The sequence below is a fragment of the Arvicanthis niloticus genome, chromosome 1 (assembly GCF_011762505.2).
Source record: "Arvicanthis niloticus isolate mArvNil1 chromosome 1, mArvNil1.pat.X, whole genome shotgun sequence".
NCBI lineage: Eukaryota > Metazoa > Chordata > Mammalia > Rodentia > Muridae > Arvicanthis > Arvicanthis niloticus.
Window position 1 is genome coordinate 90203115 of NC_047658.1, and position 19299 is coordinate 90222413.

Genomic DNA, 19299 nt, shown 5'->3' on the forward strand with positions numbered 1-19299 from the left:
CCCCATTTTTTGGGGGGGTGGGGGTGTTAGGAAAACTACATGACCAAGTTCTAACAGCATATGTGAGTGGAAGCAGTGTTCACCCTTCTTACCTGACTCATAAAACTTCACATTTGGTCTGCTTAGTCTCTTTCTCTTCCTCCTATTTTGAAGCAAAAAATGCCAAGACCCAAGGAGATGGTTGTTATAGGTCCTAGTAGGGCAGAGACAGACAGTGTTTGTGTGTGTGTGTGTGTGTGTGTGTGTGTGTGTGTGTGTGTGTGTGTGTCTGTGTGTCTGTGTGTGTCTGTGTGTGTGTGTTATATTTTAAGATCTTGTACAGCCACCAGTATTCAAACATGGAAATCACCCTAATGCTTACTATATCTAATCATTTCCCAAAAATTCCACATATAAGCACCAGAGTTAAGTTTCTACTCTCCTATCCTAGCACTTCACAGTGGCCATTGAAGTCCAACTTGAGTTTTGGAGGAGACAAAATATATTCAAAGAACCAGTTATTGTATTAGTTTGCTAAGGCTTTGTCTTGGTTAATCTTGGTTGTTTAATCCTGGTTGTCAATTTGATGTGATTTAGAATCACCATGGAAATACACAAGGCTGTCTCCAGAAAGATTTAACTGGTGAGGAAAGAGCTGCTTTCAATGTGGGCAGCAGTATGTCATGGGAGGAGTCTTGACATTAATACGAAGGGAAAGTGAGCAGAGTGCCAGTGGCCATCTCACTTTTCTTCCTATTGCAGGAGCAATGTGACCAGCTCCTGCTGCCAGGACTCCCCCACAGCAGTAGTTTGCTTCCTTTCTTCAACTATGAGCCAAAATAATCCCTCTCTTTCTTAAATGGCTTTTTGTCAAGTGTCCTATCTTAGCAATGAAAAAAAAAATCAACTGATTTTTCCATAACAAAATATTACCAACTGGGTGATTTAAACAAGAAAAATATGTACTTTCTCACAGGTATGAAGGCTAGAGGCCCTAGACCAAGATGTCAGCAGAGCTTCTCCTGAAGTCTCTCTCCTTGTTCCCTCAATGTCCTCACAGGATCTCTCCTCTACACAGGCATCCCTGGTGTTTCCTTGAGTGTCAAAATCTCTTCTTATAAAGACATCAGTCAGACTGTATTAGGCCCAATGTAGTTTTACATTGTTGTTCCTTCATGAAGATCTGTGTCTTCAAATACAGTCATATCCTGAAGGATAAGCGTTAGAAAGCCAACATATGAATTATGAATTTTGGAAGACACAATTTACCCCATCACAATCCTCTCTCTCTCTCTCTCTCTCTCTCTCTCTCTCTCTCTCTCTCTCACACACACACACACACACACATACACACACACACAACACACACTGCCTATGCCCTTCTTTTTCTCTCCCCTGGTCTCTGTCTTCCCCTCCACCCGGTAAATTAGCTGGAATAATTTCCAGGAAATAAGGAGGCACATATGGGGTGAACTCCAAGAAATGTCTTTTGATTGGGATTGGGGGAACAAGCTCACCAAAGTGGATGCAATTTGGGAGAGTCAGAGCAGACTCTGAGTGTTGAAAAGACAGACAAATTACCCAGCTCTAGTCAGTGTGAGCCTTTATTTCTGGTCACCTCAGCAGTTGAAATGCACATCTTGAAACCCTTTTAAATTCTAAGACATCATCTCCTGCATAGGAAAAGGCAACTGTGAGCCCAGTTAAAGCCAGAGCATGGCTGTGTGTGTGATGTTTGCCTGTGTGATGGCTCACTTTCCAGTGGCTCAAGCACAATATTCTTTTTTCAGTTTACTAACGCTTTTTTTTTTTAAATCAGGTTTTCTACCTATGTATTATTTATTTACTATATATGTGGGATGTGGATCTGCATGTCCCTTTGAGAGAGTGTGGTGGTCAGAGGACAACCCACAGAAATCGACTTCTCTCTTTGCATCATGTGAGCCCCTGAGTCTAACTCAGGTTATCAGGCTTGACAGCGAGTGCCTCTGCCTGCTGAGCCATGCATGGCCTAGCCCATTAATAATGCATCTTCAAAGGGAAATAAAACAATCCCTTTGTTTTATTGTTCTGGCTGGTTTTATGTGTCAACTTGACACAAGTCAGAGTTATCAGAGAGGAAGAACCCTCAATTGACAAAATGCCTCCATAAGATCCAGCTGTAAGGCATTTTGTCAATGGAGCAGGACCCAGCTATGGTGGGTGAGGCCATCCCTGGGCTGGCAGTCCTGGGTTCTATAATAAAATAAGCTGAGCAAGCCACAGGAAGCAAGCCAGTAAGCAGCATTCCTCCATGGCCCTTGCATCAGCTCCTGCCTCTAGATCCCGTCTCTGCTTGAGTTCCTGTCCTAACTTCCTGATGGACCTGAAAGTGTAAATCAAATAAATCCTTTCCTCCCCAACTTGCTTTTTGGTCATGGTGTTTCATAGCAGTAATAGGAACCCTAACTGAATCTCTTATATTCAAGAAGAATTAACAAGGGGTCTTCAGCTCTTCTCTTCTGTTAGTTACATTTCTCACTGCTGTGGCCAAAGGCCTCGTGGGGATAGTATAAGGACGGGATGGTTTCTCTTGGCTTTGGGGTTTTAGAGGCTCCAGTCTGTCGTGGCTGGGAGATTGGCAGATGGATCCGCTACATCTATGATGCAGGAGCATGTGGTGAGTGGTATATCAGGTCAGAGAACAGCATCAGAGGCGGGCCTGGGCTACTAATGCATTTCAGCCAGAGAGGCCCCATGTCTCAACCCACTTAAACAGCACCACCACCTAGAGACCAAGTGATCAAGCATGGGAGTCTGGAGCACATTCTGATCAAAATCAAAGCACCTTAGAGAACACATTGAAGGCACACACATGGAGATGGTACTTGAGAAGTAGATGCTGCTGTCAAACCCAGGGGATCCAACCGTCTGGGAACACCTTACAGAAGGAAAGCGATCCTACGTGCTGTCCAACATTAGTGAATGCACTGCTTCCTTTTCTGTGGACACAGTCATGAAGCAAAAGCAGCAAGGCTATTCCTCCTTCTCTGCCTCATTCAGGATACTTTACACCACAAGAAACAGATGTTCATCAGGTGAATTTAAATTAAGGAGATGCTCTTGCCTAAACCAATCACTGGCAATGACCAGCTTGAACTAGCCAGTGTGTGTGTGAGAAAGAGGGAGAGTGTGTGTGGTGGGGGGGGGGGGAGGGGGGAGAAGAAGACCAGAAAGAAGAGGAGAATCAGGAAGGGAGAACAGGAGAAGGTGACTATGGAGGCAAGTGAGCAATACAATAATATTTGTCAATGAAAATGTCATAAGGAAACTCACTGCTTTGTATTTTCACTAAAATAGTTCAATGAACTCCACACCCACACACATGCAAGCAAGCCTAATTCAACTCAGCGGATTTTTTTTGTTTTGTTTTTGTTTTTAAGACAGGAAAATAGAAGGTGGGCATGCTGGGAAGAAGGTTGATAGGGTTAATGTGAAGGTTGATGTGATTAAAATACATTATGTAAACTGGGAGTGGCAGAGGCAAGCAGATTTCTGTGGGCTTGAGGCCACTCTGGCTTACATAGCAAGTTCCAGGAAAGCCAGGGCTACACAGAGACCCTGTCTAACATTTAAAACAAAAAAAGCATCATATACATGTAGGAAACTGACAAAGGATAAATGATAAATAAGAATATTTTAAAAATAAAAATGATATAAAAATGCAACAACAGGCCAGGCAGTGATGGTATACCCCTTTAATCCCAGCAGGCAGTGATGGTGTACCCCTTTAATCCCAGCAGGCAGTGATGGTGTACCCCTTTAATCCCAGCAGGCAGTGATGGTGTACCCCTTTAATCCCAGCAGGCAGTGATGGTGTACCCCTTTAATCCCAGCAGGCAGTGATGGTGTACCCCCTTTAATCCCAGCACTTGGGAGGTGGACCTCTGTGAGTTCAGGGCCATCTTGGTCTTCAGAGTGAGTTCCAAGGCAGCTAGGGCTACACAGAGAAACTCTGTATCAGAAAGAAAAAAAATACAAATAATAAGATCCAGCTTAATAGGTCAATGTGTCTGGTGTGACCTGTGTTCTGAATTTAGTCCAAACTTACATAGTAGGAGAGAACTGACTTCTGAAAGATGTCCTCTTACCTCCACATACACATAAAAGCAAACAAATAAATGTGAAATAAAGAAAGGAAAGAAAGAGAAAAAAACACATAAGAAAAACAATATCAACTAACTGGACACCCAGAGCCGCCAGGGACTAAACCACCAACCAAAGAGTACACATGAAGAGAGCCAGGACTCTAGATGTATATGTAGCACAGGGTGGCCTTATCTGACATCAGAGGGAGGGGAAGGAGGCTTGATGCCCCAACATAGGGAGATGCTAGAGCGGTGAGGTGGGAGTGTGTGAATGGGTGCAGGAGCACCCTCACAGAGGCAAAGGGGAGGGGAATGAGGAGGGATAAGATGGGAGTTGGTGGAGGTATAGCCGGGAAGGGAGATATCATTTGCAATGTAAATGAATAAAATGATTAATTAAAAAATAGAGTAGCAAGATGCTCTGCAGGTAAAGGCACTGCAACCAAACCTGAGGACCTTGGTTTGATTACACATGGTAGAAGAGAAGCAACTCTCACAAGCTATCCTCTAACTGACACATGCATTTGTACCCAGATAGATAGATAGATAATAGATAGATAGATAGATGATAGATAGATGATAGATTATAGATAGATAGATAGATAGATAGATAGATAGATAGATAGATAGATAGTAAAAGGAAGGCTGAAAAGATGGCTCAGTAGTTAAGATCATTAGCTCCTAAAGGACCAAGGTTCAATTTCCAACACCTACATTTCAGCTCCCAGCTGTCTGTGACTCTGGCTCGAGGGGATTCTACATCTTTTGTAGCTACTATATCATCCAACTCAGATGTACAAGACATGAGCTTTCCAATTTGTCTAAGTTTCTTATCCATGAACTCTGATTACAGCGATGGCAGATAGAGAAAAATCTAAATTGAATAAAGTAATTTGATTATTTCTAGTAGAAAAATAGACTCCCAAACTGCTTCCATTTCTCTGGGTGAATTTTTAACTGATTCTAAGTTTAATTCTCCTTCTACCAGAGCAGGTCTCTCTTTCCAAGTGTTGAGTCTGCACTGTCCTGCTCAGATGTCATCTAGGTACAGGAGAAGACCTACCTTTCTCTCTGTCCCCACACTCTTCCACTCTTTATCATGCTGAGATCTGGGTCTGCACTTTTGACAGGGATGTCCTTTGTTTCTTCTGATCACTGAGGCTCCTCTGGCTTCTGCTGCTGATGGCATAGCTGCTAGAGCTTAGCACTTCTACCATTTAGGTTGACATCTGGGTGTCTGAGCCTTCATCCTATACTCAGTAGATCCAACCTTGATTTTTAGATTGTTCTGTAAATCCCTCTTTGACTTGGTTGTACTTCCTCCTTCTGCCTGACCCAGGCAATTTATCCACATTGCTTGCAGTTTTGCAGTTATGATAAAAACAACAACAACAACTAGAATGTGCCATTGTGATTTGTACCATTTGGTACAAATGATACTATTTGTGCCATTTGAGAGATAGTGGTAGGATATTCTCAGGCAATGGGGAACTAACAGAGATGCGGGGCACCAGACATGTGCTGGCTGCATGAACATGGCATCGCACCAATGTTTTCATGCTTTCACTCTATGTTGACACATGAGCTCTCTGATTCAGTTTCACTGACTCTTTAGTAAAGATTATAATGCAAGCCCCATTGCTTTGCCCTTCCCACCAGGCTCCCTAGTTGCTCCTAATATTCTCCCACCAATGCCCAGCAAGAGCTTGGATGCAGAAGGATAGACGTACACACATGCACACACACGCATGAACATGTGTGCACACACACAACACTGACCCCACCTTTCTCTTTTCCTCCTACTCTGACAAGTTGTCCTGCCTTTCCTTTCTATCTGTCCAGGATTTTCTATATATAAGGTCCTCTTTCATTTCTATCTGATGTCCTTCTGTGTTCTAGAAAGTGTTTAAAACCAACCCTTTTTGAGGAAATAAATCTCAATACCTAAACATCATACAGAAAGTGGGTTCTTTTAATAGAGAAAAATGATACGAATTACCAAAAGAGGAAACACTCCTCTGCACAACCATGCTCAATGATATGGGTATTTCTCTTTTAATGTTATCCTCTTTCTATCATTTCAATTATCTGAGCCAAATGCGTGTTTTTCTACTTCAAAGAGGCTAAAGTTTTGCTAAAGACAATTACTTTCACAAACACACTTATTTTGATGGGCATTCAAAGCAGCCTGGGATTCGTTCCCAGAGTCCTTGTATGCCTGTGAGCAGTGTACCACCAATTATATCAGATTAGTAGATCATTACATGTCCTTTATTAAGCACCTACTGCATGCCAAAATTTCATATCTATTCATAAAATTAATTGAATTCTCAACCTAATCTGTACAGCCAGTATTCATTTCTTCATTGTGCATTTTAGCAGAGTTCAGAGAAGTAAGCAGATGTTCCCATCATTATATAGCAGTAAATCCATTCAGACTCCTGGATTCAAGTTCAAGTCTTTGTGACTCCCTACTATGAGCCTTTTCCACCGTAGATGCTGCAGTGACAGCAGAACAAGACTAAGAAGATAGACTCAAAGAAGACTTTTTTTCAGTGGTGTAGCCACTGGTAAGTTGCCTCTTCTCCTTCAAATAACTCTTCATTCTTGCTTCTGTAAGTAACCCAAGTCAAAAGAAGCTCACCAGATAACACCAACAGAAAGACAGGAAAGTAGAAAGAGAATAGTTTGGGAGAGGAAAGGGGTCAGCAAGAGTGGAGAGGGGACACGGGAAGGTAATGAGGGAAATGTGATCAAAATGTTATATACACATATGAAACTGTTGTTATGTGTAATTGCTATACTCTTCTTATATTTTATTTTTATGTGTATGGATGTTTTCCTGCATGTATGTCTGAGTGTCACGTGTGTGCTGTGCCCACAGAGGCCAAAAGGGCCATCAGATCCCTAGGTGCTGTGATTCAAACACCAGTTCTCTGGAAGAACATCAATATTTATAACCACTAAGCAATCTCTCCATCTCCTGATTAATATATTCTAATTTTTTAAAGGTGGGAGGGACAAAGTTCTGAATCTCATCAATCTGGGCTCCAGTTCCCAGCACCATCTATTGTGTGACCCTGAACAGGTTAAATGACCTTTTTAATCTTCAGTTTTCTCTAAAGGGGAATAATAATGATTCACACAGCCAATAGATGTTCAAGATTTAATGAGATAAAATATTTTGCCTATTAAATCATTGGCAGTATCTAGAGAGTACTTCATTTTAGCCAGTGTACTGTGTAACGTTGTCTCTTCACCTTAATTACACTGAGGCTACTATAACAAAGAGCCCATAAGCTGGATGATATATAAACAACAGAGATTTATCTCTTATAGTTCTGAAGTCTGGAAATCTGAGATCGAGGCACTGAGTCCATATTTTATGAGTCTATACTTTCTGGTTCATGAATGCCCATCCTAAATAAAGACATGTCTTGATAAAGACACTGACTCTAAGGATTCCATTCTCATGGCCTCCTCACCTTCTAAAACCCCCAACTTTAGGTACCATCTTTCTAAGATTAAGATTCAACACAATCTTTCACTTGCTTGGTTAGAGTTACACCAAGATATTTTATATTATTTGTGGCTATTGTGAAGGGTGTTATTTCTCTAATTTGTTTCTCAGCCCATTTGTCATCTGTATAAAGAAAGGCTACTGATTTGTCTGAGTTAATTTTATATCCAGCCACTTTGCTAAAATTGTTTATCAGCTGTAGGAGTTCTCTGGTGGAATTTTGGGATCACTTATGTTTACTATCATATCATCCACAAATAGTGAAAGATCTGTATGACAAGAACTTCAAGTCCATGAGGAAAGAAATCAAAGAAGACCTCAGAAGACGGAAAGATCTCTCATGCTCATGGAACTGTAGGATTATCATAGTGAAGATGGTGATCCTACCAAAAGCAATCTATGAATTCAATGCAATCCTCATCAAAATTTCAACACAATTCTTCACAGACATGGAAAGAGCAATTCTCAACTTCATATGGAAAAACAAAAATGCAGGATAGCAGAAACAATTCTCAACAATAAAAGAACTTATGGGAGAATCCCTGACCTCAAGCTGTACTACAGATGAATAGTGATATATATATATATATATATATATATATATATATATATATATATATATATATATATCAATGAAATACAACTGAAGACCCAGAAATAAACCCACTCACCTATGAACACTTGGTCTTTGACAAAGAAGCCAAAACCACACAATGGAAAAAAGAAAGCATCTTCAACAAATGATGCTGGTATAACTGGTGATCGGCATGGAGAAGAACGCAATTTAATCTGTATTTATCACTTGTACAAAGCTCAAGTCCAAGTGGGTCAGGTACCTCAACATAAAACCAGATACAGTGAATCTAATAGAAGAAAAAATGGGAAATAGCCTCAAAATCATTGGCTCAGGGGAAATTTTCCTGAACAGAATACCAATGGCTCAGGCTCTAAGATCAACAATTGACAAATGGGACCTCATGAAACTGAAAAGCTTCAGTAAAGCAAAGGACACTGTCAATAGGACAAAATGGCAGCCTACAGATTGGGAAAAGATCTTCACTAACCCCACATCCAATAGAGAGCTAATATCCAAAATATACAAAGAACTCAAGAAGTTAGACTCCAAAAAACCAAATAACCCAATTAAAAAGTGGGGTACAGACCTAAACAGAGAATTCTCAACAGAGGAATCTCCAATGGCTGAGAAGCACTTAAAGAAATGTTCAACATCCTTAGTCATGAGGAAAATGCAAATCAAAATGACCCTGAGATTCCATCTTACACCAATCAGAATGACTAAGGTCAAAAACTTAATCGATAGTACATGCTGGAGAGGATGTGGAGAAAGAGGAGCACTCCTCCATTACTGGTAGGATTGCAAACTGGTACAACCACTCTTGAAATCAATCTAGTGGCTCCTCAGAAAAATTGTAAATAGTTCTACCTGAAGACCTAGATGTACCCAAAAGATACTACATACCACAAAGACATGCTCTCCACTATGTTTATAGCAACCTTGTTCTTAATGGCCAGAAGTAGGAAACCCAGATGTCCCTCAGCCAATGAATGGATACAGAAAATGTGGTTCATTTTCACAGTGGAATACTATTCAGCTATTTAAAATAAGAATATCATTAGTCTTGCAGGCAAATGGATGAAACTATAAAATATTATCCTGAGTGAGGTAACCCAGACCCAAAAGGACATGCATGAAATGTACTCACTGATAAGTAGATATTAGCCAAGAAGTACAGAATACCCATGATACAAGCCACAGATGTAAGTTTAACAAGAAGGAAGGCCCAAGTGAGGCTGCTTCAATCCCACTTAGAAGGGGGAACAAAATAATCATGGGAGGGAGCAACCTGGGTAGGAGAGGGGAGGGGGAGGGAATACAGGAAGTAGGATCAGGTATGGGAGAAGACAGGAGAGAAGCCCAGAGGGCCAGGAGAATGAATGGAAATATGCAGCTGCAGGGGTGGGGAGATGAGGGGAACTTCTAGAAAGTCCAGAGACCTAGGATGTGAGAAGCTCCCAGGACTCAATGGGGATGACCTTAGCTGAAATGCCCAACAGTGGGGAGATGTAACCTGAAGCCACCTCTAGTAGACAGACAGTGGCTCCCAGTGAAGGGATGGGGTCATCAACCTACCTTCAAATTTTTTGACCCAGAATTGTTCCTGTCTAAAAACAATACAGGGACAAAAGTGGAGCAGAGATTGAAAGCCATTCGGTGACCGGCCCAACTTGAGATTTATCCTATGGGTGGGCACCAAACCCTGACACTATTACTGATGCCATGTTGTGTGTGTAGACAGGAGCATAGCATGGCTGTCCTCTGAGAGGCTCTACCAGCAACTGACTGAAACAGATACAGATACTTACAGCCAACCATTGGACTGAGGTCATGGACCCCTATGGAAATTAGGATTGAAGGAGCTGAAGGAGATGGTAACCCCATAGGAAGATCAACAGTATCAACTAACTCAGAACCCTGGGAGCTCCCAGAGACTAAGCCACCAACCAAGGAGCATACATGGGCTGCTCTGTGGCCCCCAGCACATACATAGCAGAGGACTGCTTTGTTTGGCCTCAGTAGCAGAGGATGTGCCTAATCCTGTAGAGACTTGATGCCCCAGGGAAGGGGGATATATGGTGGGTGCAAGGTGGGAGATGGGGTGGAGGCGGAGCACTCTCTCAGAGGCAAAGGGGATAGGGTGAAAAACTCTTGGAAGGGGGATCAGGAAAGGGGGACAACATTTGAAATGTAATAAATAAAACAACTTTTTAAAAAAGGATCCAACACAAACCATCGGTGCTTTGCTGTCTCTGAAGCAGTTTCATGCTGAAATGAAATAGTACCTATTTCCTTGAAATGTTTTACAAATAAGAAGCTGAGATTAAAGTGTGTGTGTGTGTGTGTGTGTGTGTGAGAGAGAGAGAGAGAGAGAGAGAGAGAGAGAGAGAGAGAGAGAGAGAGAGAGAGAACACCACTGATTTTTCAAATACAAATACTGCAAATTGAAAAATACATGGGTTCCAATGGGATTCACCTTCTGTGCAACTGCTGGATAGGGGCAGATCACCCCAGGTACTGTCTGTACCTGAAACATGAACCTGTGGGTCATAAAGACACCAAAGATGCTACTGAGGGAGTATTCATTAGCAGAGCAAAACAATGAAAGGCAAGCCTGAGGGTCAACTGAGAGAGAAATGAGAAAAAAACAAGAGACCATAATTACTTCATCTATCATTAGAAAAAATCAGCTCATCATTTTTAAAAAACAAATAAAAATTGGGCCATAATTAGGTCCAATTAACTCATCCTTCAAACACATTCTCCATCATGGACATCTGCAGCTTTGGCTGCCTTTCTGGTAATTACAAACCAGCTTCCCTCTAGAGGAGCAGCCCCTCCCCCAGTGACTGCCATACAGTTGTTTGGGAGTGACCCATCTCGAGGTCTAGGAATGGGTCTCAATTGTTTTAAGCCAAGCAGTTGATCAGGTCCCCCAAGCCACAATTCAAGGATACATTACTACTAGTATACATGAGATTCATGGGGCTACATAGGCGATACACTGCAATCTTCCACTAAACATATTGCAGTCTTCTTGAGTCATGGTAAAGAGAGCCTGAGGCAGTGAGACAAGGTGGTCAAGCTGTCTGAGTCTGGAGGGTTGATTACCTACCTGATTTCTAGTCGTAAGAGATACCAACCTAGAAGTTTGAGACATGTCTACAACCCAGTGAAAGGCAGAGTGTTGTCCCATTCCACAAGCATCTGGGTACTTAGCCAATTAAGAGAGTAGTGGAGAATCACAGATGTGTAACCAGTTTTCATGGACACCAAAACCCTGGCTGTTGAACACCCTGTCCACTTGAATAACCCTCTGCATTAGTTAAGTTTCTGTCGTGATGAAAGACTATGACCCAGAGTGATTTATGGGAGAAAAAAAAAGAACTCATTTTACTGACAGTTCCAGAGGGGTAAGAATTCCTCATGGCAGGAGGGCCTGGCAGCAAGCAGCAGTGGCAGCAGGGACAGGGAGCTGAGAGAGATATCACACCAAGAAATAGAAAGTAGATTGAAGTTCTTCAAGCCTTCCTCCTCCAGGAAGGCCTCTTTAACTTCCCAAACAGCATTAACCAGCTGGGGATCAAGTGTCCAAATGCCTGAGCCAACAGGGCACATTCCTCATTCAAACTACCACATCCCCACAGCAAATCAACTTGGAGAGCTTAGGTGATGTGCCCAAAGTCACATCGAAGATATACAAATGGTGGCACCGGAATTCTGACTCAGAAATTCTTTTATTCCTAAATCCTTTCTGTATTCCTTTAACTTTAAACTGAGATAATTTTGATAACAAAGCAAAACTGTTAGCTGCTTTTAAGAATAAGTTTCCATGGGGCTTCTAAGCTTAGTCTGAATAAATTTACTTTCATATTTTGCTGTTGTTTTGATTGATTGATTGATTGATTGATTGACTGACTGATTGTATGAATGAATGACTTTGTTGTGTTTTGCTTTGCAGTGCTGAGAATCAAACACAGGACCTTATTGTACTAATCAAGTCATCTACCACTAAGTTCCATCTCCAGGCCTTGTTGTGCCTATTCATAAATCCCTCAAAAACCACCAAAGAGTTGATTCCGAAGCAATCACACTAGGGTCTTTTTATTTAAGCTCCAGCTTGGGCTCAGCCAACCCTGATGCAGCAGGATGGGTGAAGCCCCAAGCCCAGTTTCAAGCAAGCACTTATAGAGGTGAGCAAACAAGTAAGGGGGTGTCTAGTCTGGCTATTATGGAATTTTATTTGTCCTTTAAAATAATTGGCTGGTGCATAAACTTAACTTCTGCTTTTCTCCTGATTGGTGGTTGTTAGGGAGTGAAGTGCCAAGTGTAGGCTTGTTAGACAGTAGCCTGGAAACTAGTGCTGGGTGCAGGTTTGTTTGGGAGTAACCTGGAAACTGGTGCTAGGTACAGGCTTGTTGGTCAAGATGGAACCTGAACCCAAGATGGAGTTGGTCTATTCTCTCAGCTTCAGACACCTAATATACTTTGTTCTTAACTTGACTTACTATAATGATACAGGAAGAGTGGGAGGATAAAGACCATGGTAACTCAATTATATGCAGATTCTCATTTGTCTTCTGCTTGGAGGATCTACTGGAAGAAACTAGCCCCTCTCACTAGAATCCATTTTATTCTTCCTGACTGTATGGTTGGACTACATTTCCCAGACTACCTTGCAGCTAAATGTTGCTATATGATTAAGTTCTGGTCAATGAAATCCAATTAGAAATGGTGTATGCCTAAATCCATGCAATGGGCATGAGTCCTCAGCGTTCCTCCCCTTAACCAAGTAGATGACATTAATGTTCTCACACATGGCAAAGCAATGGCAGAAAGAACCTGGATCCTAAAAGACCATGCGGACTGGAGATTTGACCCAGGGAGCCCAACTGCTCAGAATGCTAGATGAGAAAGTCTAAACTACTTTTTTTCTTTAGACCATATATAGCTGAATATTTTTGTTATAGCGTTTTAACATTTTTATCGTAAGACAAGAGTCTACAGATCATAAGGAAGAACTGGGCACCCACAGATGAGCGTAGGTACAAAATCTAAACCAAGTTATCTACAAAAAGAGAAGGAAGAGACAGCTACGGGATTATGTCTCCTTGTTCATCTTTCCATCTTTCTGTTTGATGCTCACTACATGAGTGTATAAGGCAGCTTGAGTCAGGAACTAAAGCAAGCTTCGGTGACCTTATAACATGGAGTGGTCGTCTACTTCAGACAGCAAAAACAATGCGCCACACAGCTTGGGAGCGTTTCCTGAGTTTCTGATTCTATGAGAAGAGCCTTGGGGAGAATCAGTACATCCCAGAAACACAGGTTACATAAAAACCAAAGATGAGAAGCCTCTCCTGCCAGGGAAGAGCTTTAGAAAAGTGTATTTTGATAGATGTGTCAGTGTGTGCAGGTAGTTATAGCAAGTTATAACAAGATGCCATCTTATCACAGGGTGGTGATTAAATCAACACATATTTATTCAGTTCTGGAGGCTTGGGAATTCGAGTACAAAGTGCAGACAGATGCAATGTGCAGACAGGGCTCACTCTCTGATCCACAGACCAGGCTTTCTCAGGTTCTGAATGAGCAAACAAGAAAGAGGTCATTCATGTCTCTTCTTATACAGTATTAATTTAACAAAAGGGCTCCAACCTCACGACCCAATCACATCCAAAGTATTCTTTCTCCAAATACCACGACATTACAGAGTTTCAGTGTGTGAATTTGGGGTAGGGTGACACATGCATGAAATCATAACATTGACATTTCTTGAAAAAATAAAGCAAGATGGTTTGGTAAAGATGCTAGCTGCCAAGCCTGAGGACCCAAGTCAGTCCTTGGGACCCACAAGACAGAAGGAGGAAACTGACTCTCATATTTTCCTCAGAGCTATACACATACACCATGACACATATGTATATGAGAAGCCAAATCTTTTAAGTTCAAACTCCATTTTAGAGAACCTGACCTAAGTTCAAACTCAGGCAAACTAACAAGCTGGTACCTAGCATTAATCTCCAAGTTACCCCCAACAAAACCAAAGCCTAGCTCCAGTCTCTAGGCTAACCCCCAACAAGACCTGCATCTCCAGGTTATACTCCAATAAGACCCATGTCTCCAGGTTATCCCCCCAACAAACCTGCACTCCTAGATAACAAGCCCACTCCCTACCTAACAACCACCAATGCAGAGGGGAACAGAAATTAAGTTTATGATATGACTCCCAGCACCAGCCAATTATGTTAAAGGCCACAGTAGCTTTCTAATTAGATGCTTGTACACTCACCCCACTGCACACTGCTTACTGTAAAGTCTTGCCCCAATAGATATTCCTCATCACCAAAACTGTCCTGAATAACTGCAGAGCACTGAGGGGCCTGAGCTAGCTCGAATAAAAAGGCCCCACTGTGATTGCATCGGGTCAGCTCTTGTCTGTTTTGTATGTGTGTGTCTATGTGTATGTGTCTGTCTCTGTGTGTGTATGTGTCTGTCTGTGTGTGTGTGTGTCTGTGTATGTGTGTGAGTGTCTATATGTCTGTGTGTGTATCTCTGTGTCTATGTGTGTGTACACGTGTATGTGAGTATCTATGTGTATGTGTCTGTCTGTGTGTCTGTCTTTGTGTCTGTGTATGTGTGTGAGTGTTTATGTGTATATGTGTCTGTCTGTCTGTCTGTGTGTCTGTGTTTGTGTATGAGTATCTATGTGTTTGTGTGTGTCTTTGTATGTGTGTGTCTATGTGTATTGTGTGTCTGTGTGTGTCTGTGTGTGAGTGTTTATGTGTATATGTGTCTGTCTGTCTGTCTGTGTGTCTGTGTTTGTGTATGAGTATCTATGTGTTTGTGTGTGTCTTTGTATGTGTGTGTCTATGTGTATTGTGTGTCTGTGTGTGTCTGTGTATGTGTGTCAGTGTTTATGTGTATATGTGTCTGTCTGTCTGTGTGTCTGTGTTTGTGTATGAGTATGAGTATCTATGTGTATTGTGTGTCTGTGTGTGTCTGTGTATGTGTGTCAGTGTTTATGTGTATATGTGTCTGTGTGTCTGTGTTTGTGTATGAGTATGAGTATCTATGTGCTGTGTGTGTCTATGTGTATTGTGTGTCTGTGTGTGTCTGTGTATGTGTGTGAGTGTCTATGTGTCTGTGTGTATGTCTGTGTGTATATGCATATGTGCCACTTGCTAGTTTTCTCTTCCTGTGTGGGTTCTGGGCATTGAACTCAATGTCAAGTTTGGCAGCAGGTTTTTTTTACTAAATGAGCCATCTCAGGAGCCCCCAGAACTTCTTTTCTATCTCTCATAGTCAAAGTGTGCTCAGAAATCATCTTTTGGTAATTGATTTCCCTTGTGTAAATACTAAAGTTGTGATCCCTTGACACATAAAGAACTTTTATTGAAGAGGAACAGGAGATCGCTGCCACTCTGATGCTCCATTGTTCTGGGCACAGTGGAGAGCAGTACACAGGAGCAAGGACTCAGAAGCCAGCACTAACTCCCACTGTGGTGAAACCTGAACACACCTGGAGGCTAGCTCAGCCTCATCTGTGCAATTATGCTTGTGAGATAGCATATTCCTACAGTACTGCATGTACACACCATGAACCACAGAATGTGTTACATTAATGTTGACATCATCTTTCAGGACAGAATTTTTTGACAACATGCATTAAAAAACATTGGCCCAGAGCCAGAAGATGGCTAACTGAGTAGAAGTGCTTGTTGCTCTTTCAGAGGACCTGTGTTTGGTTCCTAGTACCCACATCATGATACTTGCAATCACCTGTACCTCCAAGGTACATGATGCCTCTTTTGGCCTCCAAGGGTACCTGCACAAACACACACACACACACATACACACACACACACAACAGAGAGAGAGAGAGAGAGAGAGAGAGAGAGAGAGAATCTAAAAAAAAAAAAAAAAAAAAAAAAAAAAAAAAAAAAAGACCAGGGAGATAGCTCAGCTGTTAAAAGTGTGTACTGGTCTTACAGGGGGCCTGAGTTTGGTTCCCAGCACCCACATCTAGGGATTTATAACCACCTATAATTCCAGATCTGTCTGAGCTGGGGTTTCTAGTACAGTGATAAAAGACCATGACCAAAAGCAACCTGGGAAGAAAATGGTTTTCTTCAGCACATAGTTCCACCTCACACTCCATCAGTGAGGGAAGTCAGGACAGGAACACAGAGCAGGAATCTTGAGGCAGAGGCTGATGCAGAGGCCATGGAAGAGTGCTGCTTGGTGGCTTGCTCCCCATGGCTTCCTCAGCCTGCTTGCTTGCTTGCTTGCTTGCTTTCTTTCTTTCTTTCTTTCTTTCTTTCTTTCTTTCTTTCTTTCTTTCTTTCTTTTTGAGACAGGGTTTCTCTGTGTAGCCTTGGCTGTCCTGGCACTCACTCTGTAGACCAGGCTGGCCTCGAACTCAGAAATCCGCCTGCCTCTGCCTCCCAAGTGCTGGGATTAAAGGCATGCACCACCACCGCCCGGCACAGCCTGCTTTCTTATACCATCTAGGACCACTTGCCCAGGGATGGTACCACCTACCTTGAGTTGGACTCTTCAACATCAGTCATCAACCAAGAAAATGTCCTACAGACTTGCCTACAAGCCAATCCTATGGAAGCACTTTTCTCAATTAAGATTCCTTCTTCCCAAGTGACCCTCACTTGTGTCAAGCTATATAAAACTAGCCATCACAAGGCACCCAGCTTCCTCTTCTGGCTTCCACTGGAAAATACACACATGTGGCACACATTCACATACACACACACATATGCAGCCAGAGCTACACAGAGAAACCCTGTCTCCAAAAAACAAAACAAAAAATGGTTTTTAAATGCTGATATCATCTTCAGGACAGGACTTTGGTAATGTGCATCAAATACTCTGACACGGGGCTGGTGAGATATTTCCACAGTAAGGGCACCTATCATGAAGCTAGTTGGTGCAGTTCAATCCTAGGACCTTCAAAATGGAGGAAGAAAACTGACTCTCTTAAAGTTATCCTTTGAGCTCCACACACAAGCCATAGCATGAATGAACACATAGATAGATAGATAGATAGATAGATAGATAGATAGATAGATAGATAGATAGATAGATAGATTTGATAACAAATAAAGTAAAAAGCATTGGCCTGGCAATTTTGTGCATATAGCAGGTTGTTCATTAGGAAGGAGTGTAAGACTTTACCTTCAGAGAAGCTCCTTGCAGCATTAAGTGACCATCAGCAGAGGGTTGGCTAAGCAAACGGTCATAGAGGACAAGCATGGTTTACGTCAGACACTGAATCGACGAAGACCTTGCTCAAGGCAAACTTCACATTATACAAGATTAAACTTCCTGCAGGGGAAAAGTGCAAAGCAGGAGTCACATTGTTTCAACGGTAACCATAAAACAAGACTTAATTAATATTTTATATCCTACTATCTCAAACTATGTAATTCGAATTTGCATTGAGTGTATATTTATTATGGAGGCACACGAAAACTTATGATATGGAAGAAAAAGCAACGGCTAAGAAAGACGTCCATGACAAATCAATTTCTAAAAGTATGGCCCTATTCTCATCAGATAGACTTTTTAAAACACTGGAATAAACACACATCAGAATTTAAAATGTGCCGTAGGGATTGCTAATAACTTTCTGTTTCTTTGGTTCTTTACCCAGAGTTCCAAATGCTTCAGAGGGAACATGTATTATTTTTATGCTAAGATATAATAAAGAGAAACAGAATTGGTGTAACACTGGTGTCAGCCTAGCTTTGACAAAAACGTATGCAAACACATAGTTATATAAAAGCTTATTCCACCTGTGAAGATATAAAACACACATAATAATGAAGGGATGAGATCCTCTGCATTGCTGAACTGTGTGCCTAGCTTTCTCCCACACTTGGTCTCAAAGATAGTTCTAGATAAAGAGTGCCCACATGGCATGCATGCCGACAGTTCAAACTGGCCTGATACACTGCAGATTAAATCTCCCAGAATGCAACACAGAATACATTAGAAGACAAATTATACTGAATCTTTGACGTGTGTGTGTGTGTGTGTGTGTGTGTGTGTGTAAGAGCTGACAATATCTTTAAACAAAACAGAAACCATGTTATTTGAGTGTCTCAGACAAGAACAAAGAGCCTTCAAGTCAACTCCCAGCTGCCTTTCCTGGCTTTACCAGTGCATGCAGAGAGAGGTGTGGGACAAGAATGAAAGACATCACTGTAACCCTCTTCAGGATTTCATTTCCTTCCCATATAAAAGGCAGCTGGACATGTTGGAAGGGACACAGGGACCAAGAAGACACAAAGGGCATCCTGTCCTGCTGCCTCTCCACCCTATGTTTGGTAAATGGTGGTAGTACTTCTCATCAACCCTGTGTCTTCCCCACACCAGCCATTCTGCAAAAACTTGGAATTTTTTAATTCCTTTGAATAAACCATGTGCCAAGTCGACACATCCATTCTCCTGTTCTCTTGTATAGTCCTCACAAAAGCCAATCAGGTAAATGCTGCCATTGCCCCATCTTACAGAGTTTTAGAGAAAAGGTAGAGAATGAGGGCAAGAGCCTAGGCACTGGTTTGAGTCCTGGATCCACCAAGGCTTCTGAGCTATGAAGCCTTCATATAGTCTCCTAGACATCAGACAATCTCCTGTGTCCACATCTGTGAAACGGGTTCAGGATTGACAGCTCCCAGAAAGCTTTCTTGTGTACAGCTCTAGTGACAGTGTCTGTCACAGAGAAAAAAAATGTTCAGTGTGTTAGATATTTTCATAACAGAGGAAAACCGGTACAAACAGGTATTGCAACTCACCCACAGTTACACCAATTGCTGGGCCAAGGTTTGGTGGGTTTCCTTGAAGTCTGTGTATCTGTGAGTTTATTGGTTTCTATCAGATTTGGAATGTTCATTCAATGCTTTTTTTTTTTTTTTCAAATTCATTTTCTGTCCCACTATCTCTTCTCACCTCTTCTTTAGGGACTCCCATTCTTCAATATTGGGGTGCTCATGTGAGTGTTACCCTCGGTTCCTTTCTTAAGTCTTTTGTCTTTCGTTGGGTTCTCCCATTGCCTGTGTCTTGAAGTTCACCCCTGT